Source organism: Gobius niger (genome assembly GCF_951799975.1).
Source record: "Gobius niger genome assembly, chromosome: 1".
NCBI classification, from domain to species: Eukaryota; Metazoa; Chordata; class Actinopteri; order Gobiiformes; family Gobiidae; genus Gobius; species Gobius niger.
This window is the reverse complement of record NC_136852.1, coordinates 61311514-61328121: the sequence shown is the minus strand read 5'-3', so window position 1 is coordinate 61328121 and position 16608 is coordinate 61311514. Positions and strand designations below refer to the sequence as shown.

The window sequence follows — 16608 nt, the reverse complement described above, 5'->3', positions numbered from 1 at the left end:
TCGATCTGCGCAGTATGGTTCCGCCTCCCACGGTTTGTTTTGGTGGAGCGAGACAAAAAGAAAACGGGGGGAAAAGCACTTCTGAAAGTAAACATTTTGCAAGAGCTATTTCAAGTTTCAAGAAAGAAGTCACTAACAGATGGAAAGTGGATTTAAGACAACCACAGCAGACCACGAGACAATGTCACCTTTGTCTTGGTCATTCAGGAGGAGGAGGGTCATTCAGGAAGTGCATCTGGCATTAACAAAACTGCAAAGCAAATCACTGTATTCTAGGAAGCAGATGATTTGTTGTAGTCACCTGGAAGGGTGTGTATGAAATGTATAAATCTATTTGTTATTCGAAAGATGGATATTTCTAACCCACCATTACTTTTCCTTGTTGAAAAATACAACCGGAGCGTGTTCCTTCTGCCCAAGACATGAAGCACGGTTCACCTTAGGGAGTTCTCAGTTAATCACAGGGCTGACATTTAGACAGACAGCCAATAGCAGTCACATTCACACCAAAGGGCAATTTACAATCGCTAATTCACCTGTCTGTTACATGTCTGGAGGACAGTGGGAGCAAAATCGCAACCAGAACCTCTGCAGTTACGCCGTTACGATACACACTCACTTTTTAATATTTGGCTGAAAATATGTACAACTTGTGACATAAAATAATTTACCCCTTCTGTAGACTGCAGGGATCGATTTGACTGAATGCCCTTCTCGGAGCAATCCTGAATGTAGTGCTTTTTTTTCTTTATTCTATTGAAATGATTTTGAAGAATTGGAACGCCATGGAGTCTGTGACCATCACTTTTCATCCAAACTCTTCTATCCCCCAGGTGTGGTCTGTTCCCGTCTTCTTCCTACTGTTTCACTTACTCCAACTTGGCTAGGTTTCCTTTTGACTCATTTCCCATTTAAAATCTCATTTTCCCTTCGCCACTTTGGTGTTTTGCGATATCATACCTGCGCGGCATCCCAACCTGTCTTTTCTCGCTTCTCTCGCGTCCCAAGTCTTTCTTTGCTTACTGTCCTGTTTTTGTTTTCTTGCACACTTCTAAGGCTTTCCTATTCTTAATCTCTTTATTTCATTTTCCCTTCTGCGCGCTAATCCATCCAACCATTCTTTGTTCTGTTTATCACCTTGACGAGACAGTCCCAAATTTATTAACACATTTCATTAGCATTTGTGTCTTCTGCACATATTTGGCAACAACCATGGCCTCGACAATTTGTATTAACTTTCCTTTCTTTTTGTGCACACAGAGAAAAGTAAGCAATCCTCTTTGTGCTTTCTCGTGCTCCGTGCGTTGCCAGATACTGCCAGCAAATATGTCGGTCTGTGCCATAGGCTTTATCTATGCGCATGGGTGTATATATGTGCTCTATTGTAATGATAATAATAATCCCACCACGCCGCCTTTGGTGTTCACACAAGAGAACACAGTCCTTGTGAATGTATGAAACCGACTTTATTCTGGTTACAATACGGCTTGAACAATCTTCGCTGCGCGCTGTTGTTGTGTGTTATATGTATGGAATGGTACAGGGGTAAGGCTGCCAAACATCTCTCACTTTTTTTTTTCTTTCTCGTTACTATTTTTGGTCTCAAATAATTGTGTCTGGGACTGAGAGTATAAAAAAAAAAATAATAATAAAATAAACACAATTTCAATGATGTTTTGACATTTCTCTCAGCTCTTACTTGTTTCTACCTCTCCAAAAAGAAAACTTAACTTTAAGAACATGCTTTAAGAGCAGAAAGGAGATACCTATTTTAGCACTCTTGGAATAGCTGCTCGACTGAAGTCAATTTGGAAAGAATACGGAAATAAGATCACGAAGTTAGTATGCTGTAAAAAAGTAAAAAACTAAAATTGCAAAAGATTCTAAATTATACACATGAGCGTTATTCATTTTCCAATAAGAGGAGCTTCATGTCTCCGACACCATAAATAAATATTTTGAATAGTTACAGATCAGTTAAGGGTGTTGAAAGAATATAATCTATAATACTAGGCTATCTTTATTCAATGATACAAGGCAATAATCTCGATGGGACCTCAAGAGTGTATTGTTGGCAGCTGTGGTTAAAGGGCTTCACTATTCCTCCACTATGGATTTTTGGGGTCCAATACCGATATGAAGGGGGTTGGCATGGCAGACATATTGGCTGATATTTTATGTAACATAATTGGAAGTTTTTTTTAGTTTTTTGTTGTTGTTTTTTTTGTATCATTTTGGGGAATTTTGATTGGCCGATGCCGGTGTGCACCACTGATGTTTAAAAATGTCTGGTCCTGTGTATGAAGCTTCTAGTTTAATTGACACATTATTCATGTTCAACTCAGGCTTGTTTAAAAGACAAAACACGGTAAGCCTATATCTCTTATGGTTCCAAAATTATACACAAAGGTCTACAACAGGGGTCACCAACCTTATTTCAGCTGAGGGCTACTTTAAGAGCATTAAGTTGTTCGAGGGCTACCAGTTAAAAACAAATCCTAAAGACTTAAACATACACTGTTCACTTATAGGATATTGACCCCATATTATATTAAAATAGCTTTATTTTAAGCTCATACTGAGTCACAAGAACCGAAATAACTGTAATTTTAAGAATTAGATTCAAGAAAATTAAGTGTTTTACACTTTAGAAAAAGTCCCAAGGGCTACTGGACATGCCCCAAAGGGCCCCTGGGTGCCCCTGGTCTACAACATGAAATACAATTGAATAGGTGAATTAACTGGTGATCGATTTTCACAGCGGAATTTCTCTGCCCCCCCCCCGAGGCCTAGGAAGTTGTGAACAGGCTCATTTTAAAGCCCGGACTAAGCCCTTTCCAGTCTATCACTTTTGGTTCTGGAGATATCGGCAGATATCAGGCCCTAATTATAACGTGGATAAAATTGTTAAAAAAAGTGAATTTTGTATGATGGGCCATTAAAAAAAAATATTGTATCTTTATACATTGGCCTTTTGAAGAGACTAAACTACCTCCTTTGAACCCACTCTGACATCTCCGACGGCCACACATGAGCACGAAATTGTACTTGTAGAAATTATTCATCACCTAAACTTTCCCGCAAACTTTTATAACTTAATAGAATTCTCTCTCTCTCTCGTCTGTGTCCCGCGCCTGAGCCAAGCCTGCACAAAGATAATCCACTTCAAAGGGAGCGTGCTGCAGCCAGACGGAGCAACAAAAGGACATCAGGCGCAGAATGAGTTGAAGGCAGTGGTACAGTAAGTGACAGAGTGACAGGAGCGAGAGAGAGGAACACCTGATGGGAGCCTCCACAGGGCGCGTTCTCAACAGTAAAGACGACAAGGTCAGGTTTAAGACAAAACATAAATAATACATGGGGGAACACAAAAAAATAGGCCTATACCAACAAGAAACCTTAGATAACTTCTGGACTTGGTGTAGATACAGACGGCAGGGTTGCTGGGCGTTTTTTTAAGCCATTCCATAGGTAAAAAAAAAAACTGTCCAAGTTTTTTTGCCTTGTAAAATTGGCTATTTCAATCTTAATTTTGATCAAAACCACTTTGAATGACAAAATCTCAAATCCAAGGCTCTGTCAGTTGCTTTTTCAATACGGGAGGAGAGCACATAGGCTCTGTTAACTAGTAAACAATATTGAGCATTCCAGTTGTATGTCCGCGGGTTTTCAGACATTTTTAGGTGGGTTTGGCTGCCCAGACTTGGCAACCCTGACAGACGACAATGCATCATACAAGGGGGCGTGACCTGTCGGGAGTTTTATGCAGAGTTTTCTGGCAGAATATAAACTTAGTTATCACAAACAAATCAAATCAAGTCTAAATCGGGCTCATATGGATGTCTTTTTCACAGCAGATTGTTCAGTAGAAGCGATAAAAGAGCAGTCTTGGTATCTTATTTGGGTAGAAAAGTCATAATTTGTTAAAGTAGTTGTGGAGTAATTAGGCTATAGAAAGTTTAGAATTTTCTTATCTTTGTTTTCCCTCTCAACTGCTACAAACATCACCATATAAGGACGATTCCAGAGATTTCTATCTATCGGGTTCGATCTTAATGTATATATGTATATATAACATGGTCTCAAGCTATGAACTCTCCGGAATGATCCACAAACACCAAAAGCTGTGACAGTGTCTCAACCCTAAAAAGGTCAGAGATTACACAGCTTCCCTTGCCTTGAAAGTTTTCAAATATTAGCTACACACAAAAATCTGGGGCACATTGACAGAAACAGTTGAAATTCCTTGATAAGGCAAGTTCATGCAAGAAAAGCTGCTCCTTTCTCTGCCCCCATGGCAGACAGATGCACTCCCCTTTTGTTCATGTGCAAAAAGTACCACTGACTTTTTTGACATGTATGTAAACTCAGAGCAGGAGAAAAGCAGTGTACAGCAGCCACAGACACTTTTTTTTGTTTAGACATAGAGGGACACCAATACATTTCTTATCATCTTAATCAGGGCTTTCATATCCTATCAACCCCCATAAGCCAGGTTGTGCCTCTGAAACACTCCACTCTGCCACTTTTAAGGGCCTACATTTATTTCCTGAACCACATTACAAGTAAAGATTGCCTCCCCGTAATGCATCAGTTGGGCGGTGTGCGTGTTGTCAGTTGACGGGCAGGCCTGCGTCCCTAAGCCGCTTCTGTCAGATCTGTGTACATCAACACGGCGTTTCCTTTTCCCAATCTGTCTGCCTTTCGTTCCTCGCTAACGCTGGCAGACAGACTATACCACAGTCAACTCCTTATTCATCAACATATGCTTTTATTACGCCAATTCTTCTCCTACTACATGACAGCTCACTCGACGAAGCTGTCTAATTAACTAACAAGATCATATTTACCAGCTTGTTGCCTCTTCCTTTCAACAATTACACTCCGCAGCCGTTTTCTCTATACTTAAGGCTGCCAACACTCTATTGGCCAATGTCAATGCGACGCACTTAAAACTTTATTTACGTCGGACCGCGGAGCATCTACTGCATTACGATTGATTTTCCTTTACGTTTCTCAGGAGCAATGCCTTGTTTATGGGCACTTCAACACAGTTCTGGGGTGGACAAAATGGACTCTGGTGGAAGAAGAAGGGAGCAGCAGGGCCTGGTTTCAAAGACAGGCTCTAAATAGCTTTTTCCTTTCACTCTATTGAAATCAAGTCTGTGAGTGTAACACTGAGTATGGCAGCCAACTGTCTACAACCTCGTGATTTTGAGGTTGTCTTATTTTCAACCAGGATTTGGCTGTAACAATTAATACAAAGCCACCACCATGCTTATGCAACAAAGGCTGTGAAAGCAGCTACTGTAGACACAAGGAGTTCTTGCAAAGTATAATAGATGTTATACCAACAAAGAAAATGTACTGGATTCTAGAGACTATCTTGACACACTAGTTTTCTGTGTTGGTATATAAGTATAGCATTCTAGGGTTTAAAATGCTGTTTTTTATGTAACAAAATAGTATAAGGCAAAGTGCAACGAGCCTATGGATGCACAAATCAGCTGTTTTTGTCAGCTTGGTTTGCAAACTGAAATAAAACTGTAATTTACAAACGACTTGTCAGGAATGTTGTTGATATGGAAAGGCACTTTTAAATAAAGCAAAAATCCACTTTCAGTAATATGAGTGCATTCTTGGCCTCCTGATCCCGAAAAGCCTTGATTCTGTGAGAAAAAAAATACCATTACAAAGCAGTCTCCCTTGTGACATTATTTCTGCTCACTTCTGAAAGCCCTTTCTCTTTCCGGTCCCAACACAAGGCTGTATTTTATTACAACTGATGGTGTAATACGTGTCAGAAGATGAGGGATACAGTTTTATTTGCTCCCCCTGCTCTCACACACACATGCGATGCTGCACGCACAGACAGCAACATAACATCCCCTATACTAAGATCACTATCAAGGTCACAAGCCACATGCACACCTCCGACAGAGACTAAATCACAGCTGAATTCGCCATAACTCTGGACACGGGGTCTCCTTGAGGAGTATGAGATGATATCAAAGTGGATTTACACTCAACAACACAGGAAGCTCGTGGGGAGGGGGAGGTCAGAAAGGGGAAAGAGAAAGACAAAATGTATGGAAAGAACTGATAAAGAAGAAGTGTCTCATGGCAAACCCAAAGGAAGACTATATATAAAAAATACATAAATAAATGAATGTAAGGAGAGTAGGGAACTGACCACCTATTTAAATTTTAAGATGAAGTCCAGTAGTAAAGTCCTAAAATACATAGCTATGCTGCGGCACAATCTGGGTTAAAATCTGAGCAACAAAACTAAACTCACAAAACTCAAAATGTGATGTATAAACAAATATAGCAGCAGAACTAAACATGATTCTAATGATCAGCTAGAAATGGGCAAAAGGTGATTTTTTTTTTCCTCATAGTAGTATTGTATTGTGTTCTATTTATTGTATGAGATGTTTCGCACATGGTTTTAAACTTCTGATAATTTGATGATTTAAGGCCTGTATGGAGATTCTCTGAAAATTGTTGGAGCTAGGACCCAACCACATTATGCTAGGCCATTGTGATGCTCAGACCATCTCACACTTCAGGTGAGTTACCAAAGTAAATCCTAATTTCTTACAACTTTTTTTTGAATGTCTTGGTCACTTACCTTGGCCAGTATAAACTCCCATAATTGAAATGGATGATCCCAGCCTTGACTGTTTTATGACTGGTTTAGAAGGGCATCTATTACACTGGCCACTTACATGCAGAACCATTTTGTGGCAAGAGACACATAACATAAAACCTGGCAGGCAATAAAAGTCCTGTTAAATCCATTGCTATGTTTTTGTACAGGGCAGTGTGTAGTGCAGGAAACGGCACAATGTGTTCAGTGCATCTTATCATAGGAAACAAGCCTTGACTTGAGTTTTAATTGGATGAAAGGAATAGCTTGGCTCTTAAGAAATGACAGTCCCCCAAAAGGCATGTTCTCTGTGGGAAAGTATAACCTGGAGACAGATGTCTGGATCCGGAGAGACTGTGCGAGTGCAGCACCAGATGTGCCTCGGAAATGAAAGTAAAAGAACGCACATTGTTGTCTCAAGCTTTTGTTGAGCAGATGTTTTTGCAATATCTGGGAAGCCTTGTCGGTAAGCGAGAGTTAAAACCTATTGCGTTTATACAGTTCACATTTGGATATAAAGACCAAAGTTCAAAAATGAAAGGGTGGCCTAAGGAATGGGTCCAGCATTCTCAGCCGAAAAACAAGCGTAGTGTGAGTCATAATTCTAATATAAAACATGACTGGCATCTCAATAAATCACCTGTAACATAATTACGAAGAGATTGTGACAACATGCTTCCATCCATGCTTTGATATTGCAATGATTGTTATTGAGATCGTTATTATTTAAAGGGTAAACTTTGTTGTAAAAAATCACAGTATAGCTAGAACACTTGTGTTGCTGTTTCTGGAGTGATGGCACCTACGTGTTTTGTTTTTGCTGTGTGGCAGATCGGAATGTGCGGGTTCACAAATCCTGGCGTAAACAGGTGCACTTGTTTTTTACCACAAAGGCAGACAGATGGAGAGCTGCGAGTTTGAAGGCTTTACAATATACGCTCGCTGCACATTTGAAAGCACATACGAGAGCTGCGTTTTATCAAGGTTAGAAGCCAAATGTTTCTCCTGGTGGAAACAGATGTGATGTCGATCAATTTTCTATACCTTTGTTAAAAGTGTAGCGTTGATATTCCAACACTGTCTTGTAACGCTCAGTGTTTTTATGTGAATTGTCTTCTTCCCACTGGGCCCAGGGCACTCTGCTAAAACATATTCTTCATCTCAGTGGGGCTCCAGAGTCAAGAATAATTAACTTATAAGTCCAATGGAGTATTTTTCTCTAAACGAAAGAGCAATTATTTCACACTCAAGTGGCAGACAATTTTGGTTGAAAAAAATAAATATATGTGTTAAAAAAGAGTTGGAAATATAAACTAATGGAACAAACGTTAACTTAAGCTTTACTAGAAAACCTTATACTACACTCATGCATGAAGGGACACTTTTTTTTTTTTACAGCCATATTATTCACCGGGCCAATGGTTAGTGGGCTAAGAAAGTATAAATCATTAGGTCTAGCAGTGGACATTACAGTGTTAATATACGGTAATGATGAGAATTGCCCTTGTGCAGACCATTCAGAAACACTTTTGCAAGAGTCGCAGTGAGAGTTCGAGATGCACTTGCAACTGCACATAAAGCGCTCACCCTCATTCATGGACATTCAGGCCGTTAGCAGCTGGCCTTGGTTATATAAGACCACTGCAAAATGACTATTGTGTAATTATGATGAAAGCTGGCGGAAAATGGGGGCAAAAATGCGACGCTCCTTTGACCTAGCATCCAGTCATGGAGTAAACATGTTAAGGGCCCGGGGAGCGTGGTCCGGACGGCACTAAATCTACAGCCTCATGTCCACATATGCACTGGCTGTTCATTATGCATGAGCGAGGTGAACGCCCCGAGTTTACCTTCTGCTCCTGACATGAGTGTGTGTGGCATCGCAAAGCACACAGCCACCAGATTTCAGGCCCACATACGGCAAATATATATAGCCTGCATCTGGTACTCTGTCCTCAAAAGGAATTATACAGCGGGGGTCACTATAGAGTATTTTGGGGTCACAGATGAAGTAAGTTAGTACAGTAGGAATATTACATAAACTATTGACAATAAGAATGTTGATTTGATTGCAGATGGAATGGAATTTTGCACATTTTCTCAGGTTTTGCTATTTTAAAGGGACTAGATGCAAGTTGGCCATTTTTATACTCACTACTGCCACCTCAGGTCTTACCTGTAACTGCAGGTTCTAAAGAAAGCTCCTGCATGACGGCACTTTGGACCCGAATTAAGACCTTTTTGAGTGATAGTGCAGGATTTTAGAGGCAGTTGTGGTGAATAGGTCTGGGCTCATGCCACACATTAGGACAATTCTGGAAAATACTGGGACTGGAGAAGTCCAGATAAAATCAGTTACTATATGAAAACAAAGCCGATTTTCAGCCGCACAGAGAAACGGTGCAGTGTTGACATGTTGATGCAAATGAACATTGGACATTTTACACAAATCAATCTACTAAAGAGAAGAGAATGTTTTCCCTCGTTCTCCGTCTAAATGATCGGGCTTCGTGCTCGACCGGAAGTGTCAGGACAACGGAAGTGCCGAGACAAAGCAAAAAGAGGCAAAAGTGGGCGGGGTATGTAAGTATGTAAGTGCTTTATTTGTCATTGTACAAGTGTGCAACGAAATAGTATTCAGGCCCTGAGCCGCTGCGACTTAGTCACGCCGCCATTGTTTTGGAGGTCGGGGAAACTGCAGCACCCGGGGGCTGCCTTCAGTGCTCCTCTGATCCTCTGAAACGGTGCAGCGCCTCCTGGGTGCGCCCCTGTTTCAGAACGTGGTGTCCCGCACTGGTCAGCTCCACCTCCTCATTCCTCTTCCTCCTGAGCAGCTCTCTCCGCTCCACAACAGTCTTTCATCATCTCCTCTTTTGTCCCTTCATTGCTCCCTGTAGCTCCTCTTGTGACACCTCTTCTGTGCTGCACGTGTAGGGAGCTTTTGATGCTTCTTCAGTGTCTCAGAAGAAGAAATCTGTAGGTCTCAAATCGGTTTAGCTCATAAGCTGCTTTCTTCAGGACCATTATGGACTTTCTGCAGTAAAAAAAATCCACCAAACCCCACAAAAACATGGCAAAGATGTACAAAGGTAAAACAATGTGGAGTTTGCTGTACCTAGAGAGATGGAGGTTGCTGCCTCTGTTGTTAGCAGTTTTACAATTTTAAAGTCTTGCAACGCCATGAACTGAAAATAACTCAAATAAGTTTCAAAAAGTAAAAAAGACCAGTTGTATTTGAGTTTTGAGTGTGGATTTCAATGTATGTTTTTGAGTGAAAACCTATATTTAACTATAACAATAAGCTACATTTATGTGTTTAACAGTCCTTGCCAACATACAAGCTGCTGGACTGTTTGAAAAGAAAGAAGGACACTGTTAATGCAACATAGACCGCTTGATGTTTTGGGAAGTCTTTCAAAGAAAAGAAAAAACAAAACTACCCTCACACATGGAGCATGGCCGCCCCCTCTCTCTCTCTCCCACCACACATGGGATTAGGGCGACATATTTCCGAGTAAACAAAGACACAGACAATAGTGGTGGGTTGTTGGCTCTGAGCTGGAGTCGCTCCGAGCTACTCCTCTGGGCCCAGGTCCCAGATTAGAAACCATCTAACAGCAGATTACTGTGAGCACTGAGCAGAGAGGCACAGCATGCACACAAGAGCGCATTCACCATCACATCCCATCACATCCGCAAATTAAGGACAGTCCTGGAACCCGCGTCTACTTAAGCCCTCAATTATTAATATGTTTGATCTCATTTTGTCTGCTTTTGGGGGAGCTTTAGGAAAAGAGACAAGCGGACGTGAAAGCAAATTTGGGCCGTACTGAGACACATTTTCAGTCAAGTGGAAAAAATATATACGGAGAGAAAAGTAACACAAATATACACAAGTGATTTTGATAACCAAATAATCAACAACTACAAAAATGCTTCTATTCATTTAACAATTTTAGCTGTATCAATATTAAACCATGGCAATATAACAAAACATTGACACTTTTAAGGTTTTTTTTCCCCCCCTTTTTGATAGCTTGCCATAAACCTGACCTCTTGGACCTCACATTTGTTTAAGCTAAAATCATCTTTTGCCCAATAAACCAAATTCAGCACTGCTTTAATGAGTTATAACTCTTTGCATTGAACCTCTGGATGACTTTCATTTAGAGGAACACTAGAACTCCGCCAGCAGTGTGCCGCCCATGCCTAATCACTCTGTCAGGACTTTCGTGCCGGGTCTGAATGCGCTAAATAAATGCTTGGCTTTCAGTCCTGTGAACTGCTGCCGTCACACTTTACTTTCTGGGTGGCTTTATTGATACTACATAGACAGAGAGCATATTTTTATAGTAACACTTGGGAGAATATTAGGATAATATAGGCTGTGTGTCTCGGGGAAGTGCTTAGTCAACAGTGCTATAAAGCTCTCCGCGGCTCATTTGGACGAACGGATAAAAATGTAAGATTTCGGCCCATCGTTTATTATATATGGATGACTTCCAAAAGCACCTAATCCGTCCTAAGTGAGGCGATGGCCACTGGAGGCTAATCACTTTAGAAAAACTCTGTCTCTCTGTACGTATGTGTGTGAGTTCGTTTGGCAAGGCTATTTATTGACTGAACCGTCCCATTTGGGCTTAAGTAACAGTCCCATAGTCTGGACCGCACTGCACAGCGGAATGAGCAAACTCAAAGGCAAACATGCGCTATAGATTTATCTGAGCAAACACAAGACTCAAGGCTCTAGCGACGGTAAACTACAACTTGGCCCCCAAAATAAAGCGTAAACATGTCAACAAAGGCTGACAAACAGTAGGCTGGAAGAGGCTGCAGCAGGGAGCATGGGGAGAGGGATAAGAGGTTGGCCACCGGGGCTCTCCGCAACAATACATGTCATATCAGGGCCTTGTCCGCAGAGAAGTGCACCGGCAGTTAGCTGACACGCCACGACGCCACAGGTGAAGATGTGGAGGAGAGGAGTTTTATTGTTCTCAAGGCGGTCTGTGAGCTGTCAGTCATCTATCCGCGTGGAGAGGCAGCTCCACTTCGGCTGCTCTGGGAGCAAATTCTTTCAAGTCAAGAATATATCCCAGACAGGAAATACACAGTCAACAAGGGGGTTCAAAATGATGTTTCAGATTATAAACATTGAACCAGAGGATGGTCCACCGTGACCTGCTGAACCGCGTAGAGTTTAGAGCTTATATTTATTATACATGTATGTTAAATCACCAGCTTTTGTTATTAAATGTCTTTGTTGTGTTTTTTTGTAGTTTAAGCTGGCTATTGTAAACTCATAGGAAAACATTTTCAAATATGAAGACTAAAAGAACAAACCCTAAAAGTAACATAGACTTGGCATAGTTAAATGTAAATGATGATATAGTAAGAAGAACACAGCAAAGGTAGCCTGGCAAAAACCGGATTGATATTACAGTGCCAATAACATTTACACTGACATCAACCTGGCTTGAGTCGTTCAGGGAGAGACCGCACGTTTGGAGCGGCATTTGCAGCTGATTGAATCAAGAAAAACGCAAATCCATTCAGTGTTTAGTTTTGAAAAAAGGTTATGTGTGCTTGTGTCATGTGTTGCTGCGTTGTTAATTAGTGGGTTTTTCTACCAAAACCCATTTTGGTTCTGTTCCGAACGGTTCAAGATGGATACTCGTGTGTTTGTAAACTCACAAATACCACGAGAATTCAGCTTGCTGGCAAGGTAACAGCGGCGGTGGCAGAAGGCTCACAATCTAGAGAGATTGAGGCATTTTACTGGGCAGTTTGAAAATACATTCCAGATTACCAACATTTTCCACTTTACCTGAGATTGACCTCGATAAATGGCTGCCATATTGACTTTTTTCAAATGATGGCCCTCTGCAATGTGACGACACGTCATATTTAATTTATGCAGGTTATAGGAAAAAGGTCAAGTGGCATTTAATCAATTATTTAAGGGACTAAGTGGAAATGTGTTCAGCAGAAAAAGAACCAGGAGGGCAGATTGAGGCTAAATGTGAAATGCATAACCTAGTCTCGCAAATTGTTAACATATCTCACATCTGTGGTTGCCAACCTTTTATGTCTTACGTATCTCTTGATTGTTTCATTCTTTCAAGCCAGTGTTTCCTGACCAGGAATAAGAAACACTGCATATTACTTACATCCTCATGAAGGATTTAATACATACAGTATTTTCATTACACATTTTAATTGTATCGTTCTGTACAAAAGCATAATCGCAAAAAAAACAACAACTGTACATTACATTTCATTAGACGCCTGACATTTCTAAAATCATCCAATTCTCTTCTTCAAAGAGGTACAAATGTAAAGACCCAATCGGGTTGTAGAGTAGGTGGTTAAAATGAATAAAGATCCACATTAATCATCCAGGAAATACATTGAGTCCACTAAATTGATTCAACTTGACATTTCCTCACTTAGTATGTAGATCCCTGATGTTTTGAGAATCTTACAATTCTCTTCTTCCAAGAATAGAATTGGCTGTGTCAATAACATAGCCAATGTCAATAAGGTAAGGTATAATAAAAGAGGTACATTATTGTTTTCTTATGTATTCTCTGTTTTGCACATTATTATGGCTGCATGAACAAACATGGGCAAAGGGTAATCACGGCACTCAGGGGCCGTGATTACCATCTCAAGCTCTTGAGTCATCGGTTTGGTCAGGCTTTTACCGTTTGGACATGTTTTAGCTTGATGGGCGAAACACACCCAAACACAGACTTCACCTGGATTCTATTGCTTTCAGTAGAGAGTGCTAAACACTGCACCGTGAAGTCTCATCCGTGATCACGACACTAAATCAACCATGTAGATTTATTTGTGCAGTGCGAACTGGCTACAACTAATATATTGCTCCTTCATCTCGCACTGCTCAATGGTACTGGATGACGTTACCACTTTGCAGTTGTTTATCAATAAATGAACACATAAACAACCAAATGAGAGAGTGTGGGGATTATGTGTGCGACTCGGATAAGGAATGTGGGGATATTAGAATACTAATGTTGCGCGGCTAATCTTGAGCAGAGCTAAAAGGTTAAAACCAGGCACCTGCTGCGGGAGAGACAGAGCACCTTGGGGTTCCGTTACTGTCAGTGCAATTAAAACCCCAGCAGAGGTGCACTTTCACATGCCCCTCAAAACCTCCCTGCTCTCTCTGCCCCCTACCGCCCTGCTCCTCTAGCGCACGCACAACGCGGCACTCATAATAGCATCTTTCATACGCCAAGGCCTTTGTGCGTGCCAGCTTGAAAGTGAAAGAACAGCGCCAGTATAGAGCTAAAGAAGGCGGAATGTACGGATTGCGAGGTGTAAAAGATCTCATTGGAGAATAACAATGAGCTGGAGAAAATACAAGGGAGTGGAGGCTGAAAATAATGCAGACTGACAACTCCGGTGTAAGTCAATGTGAGGGTATACTGAAAAAAATACCTCGTACAACATAATGAAACGGCTTTGAAGCTTAGAATTGTTGATGGTCAATTCATTTGCCAGTAATTCTTTTGGACCACTGAATGGATAATACTGTGTAATTATGTAGTTTAGGGTAATGAAGTGCCTTTGTCAAAAAGATCGCAGTGATTATCGTTCGACAAACAACTCCAAACAAGCCTCAACGACAGACACAAAAGCACGTATCTCTGCTTCCACTCATGGCATTGTTTCGCTTTTATTGCCAAAAACTAAATCAAACTGTGCAGTTCATATATTGTTTTGCATAAAAATAGCACAAACACAGCCGATATGGAAGTCACTATAGAGTGCCATGATCTTGTATTCATGATGGAAGAATACGACCACTGCGCAAAGCCTTCTCCAGCACATCCCAAAGAGTCTCAGTTAGCTTATGATCTGGACTCTGTTGTGGTTAATCCATGTGTGAAAATTATGCCTAATCTTTGAACCGCAAATGTGATTGTGAAGACGAATGGTGGAATGATGGAATAACCTGGTAATTCAGTATGTTCAGGTTGGTCCCATTCTTTGGGCTCATAGTGTTGCTGAACCTAGACTTGACCAACTGCAGCAACCACCAGATCATAACATGGGCCTGTAGATACACTGTGTCATTGAATCAAACTTTCTCCAGTTAAAAACACATAAAACTGAGATAACTGCCTTTGCCTCATAAAAAGAGGTTGTCATTGGTCATCTTGAGGCTCTTTCACTAGAACCAAAAAAATCAAGTTAGAAATCTAGGGGTAATCATGGACTCAGACCTGAATTTTAACCATCTAAACATTACCATCTAAAAACATTGCTAAAATTAAAAAAAAACATGGTGTCTAAATCAGATTTGGAGACTATTTCATGCATTTGTCTCTAGTCGGTTAGACTATTGTAACGGCCTATTGGGCTTTCCAAACGAGCTGTTAAACAACTGCAGTATATTCAAAATGCTCGAGTCCTGACCAGAACCAGGAAGTACGACCACATTAGTCCAGTCCAGACTTTGAAATAGCTCTGCTCGTGTAGTCACTTCAGGGTTTAGCACCAAAGTACATCTCTGACATGTTGAAGCCATATGAACCACCCTGGGCCTTGAGAAACCTCAGGGAGGGGTCTCCTGGTGGTTCCCAGAGTCACGACTAAACATGGTGAGGCTGCATTTCAGGTTCATGCAGCAAAGGTCTGGAACAGTCTCCGTGAGGACGTGAGACAGGCCTCAACCCTGACTATTTACTGCTGCCTGTGGTGATGTACTGTATTTTCATATATGATTATAATACATACATATTTGTATTTTTATGAGTTGTATCAATTGAATAGTTTTATTGTGTTTTGTGCCTTGCCTTAACCTAAGCAAACAGTAAACCAAAGTAATTTGTGGTATTTCTACAGCACTGTATTCAGCGCTTAGGGAATTATAATGTTGATTAGTATTACTAGACTCACTTCTACGTGATTTTGCTCTGGCTGTCCTCATCAACTCATGCACTGTGGATGGGATAATGTTCTTCAGCAGACACAGAATAAATTGGTTGACATTATTACGCAGACCGGCAGAGAGAAAAAACAATGTTAAGGCTCTGAGAATGAAGCTATGGCTATGAATTGAGTCAAGTAACATGGCGTGAGACATAAAGACAGAAATTACAGGGTTGAAGGGGAGAGCGCAAGACAGGAGGAAGACGGCGATGGGAGGAGTGACAGTAAGATGAATGGAGAGAGAAAAGCCAGTGACAGGACAGACACAATGACCTTTAAAAGCTGAAGAGGAATGGCAAACCAGTACAGTCCGCGCTCTGAATGCTTGCCGTCAGCTTCATACACGTGTGAGAGTGTTTGACGGACATCTCTGTCTCGTCCTGTCTGTCTGCGGTCCAGGTGCTGCGCTGTGATAAGAGCTCCGCCCCTCCTCTCCTGCCTCCTGGCACTGCAGAGTGTACTAATTCAACGCGCCACTGACGGAGCGCTTGTTTCCGCTCCGAGAGGCAGCCCTTTGGAAGGCGTTCAACAAAAACATTCAGCGTTGAATTTTAGTAGTTCGTTCAATGGGCTTTTTCAGTGTACGTCAGTGGCGTGCAGGAGTTTAAGTGGGGTGTCAAACATTCTGTTAACGAAGAGTGCTGTACATATTTTTCGATTCTAGGTCAAGGAAAACATATTCTATGGCCTTGGTGTGTTTTAAGAGTTCTAAACTACAATGGATCAAATACACTTGACTTCAGGACTAAATATCGAGGTGGTTTAATGGATTAGCATTCACAGCAAAAAAAAGTCCCAAGTTTGACTCCCAGAGAATGCCTTTCTGCCATGAGTTTGTATATTCTCCCCAACTCAGAACATGCATAATAGCGTATTTCTCCAACTACATACTCCAAACTGAAATTTTGTTTAGTTTGACCTAAAGGCATTCAGGGGAGGGTGGAATATTGAGGTGCAGTTCTTTTTGGCAAAAGCTGTTATTTCCAAATATTGTG

The 16608-nt window shown here is 41.2% G+C and overlaps 1 protein-coding gene across 1 annotated transcript in view; it reads right to left on the bottom strand.

The window, feature by feature from the left end:
• LOC306962074 (transmembrane protein 132D) overlaps window positions 1–16608 on the bottom strand; it is a 224595-nt gene that overhangs the window by 107181 nt on the left and 100806 nt on the right. The window lies entirely within an intron of this gene.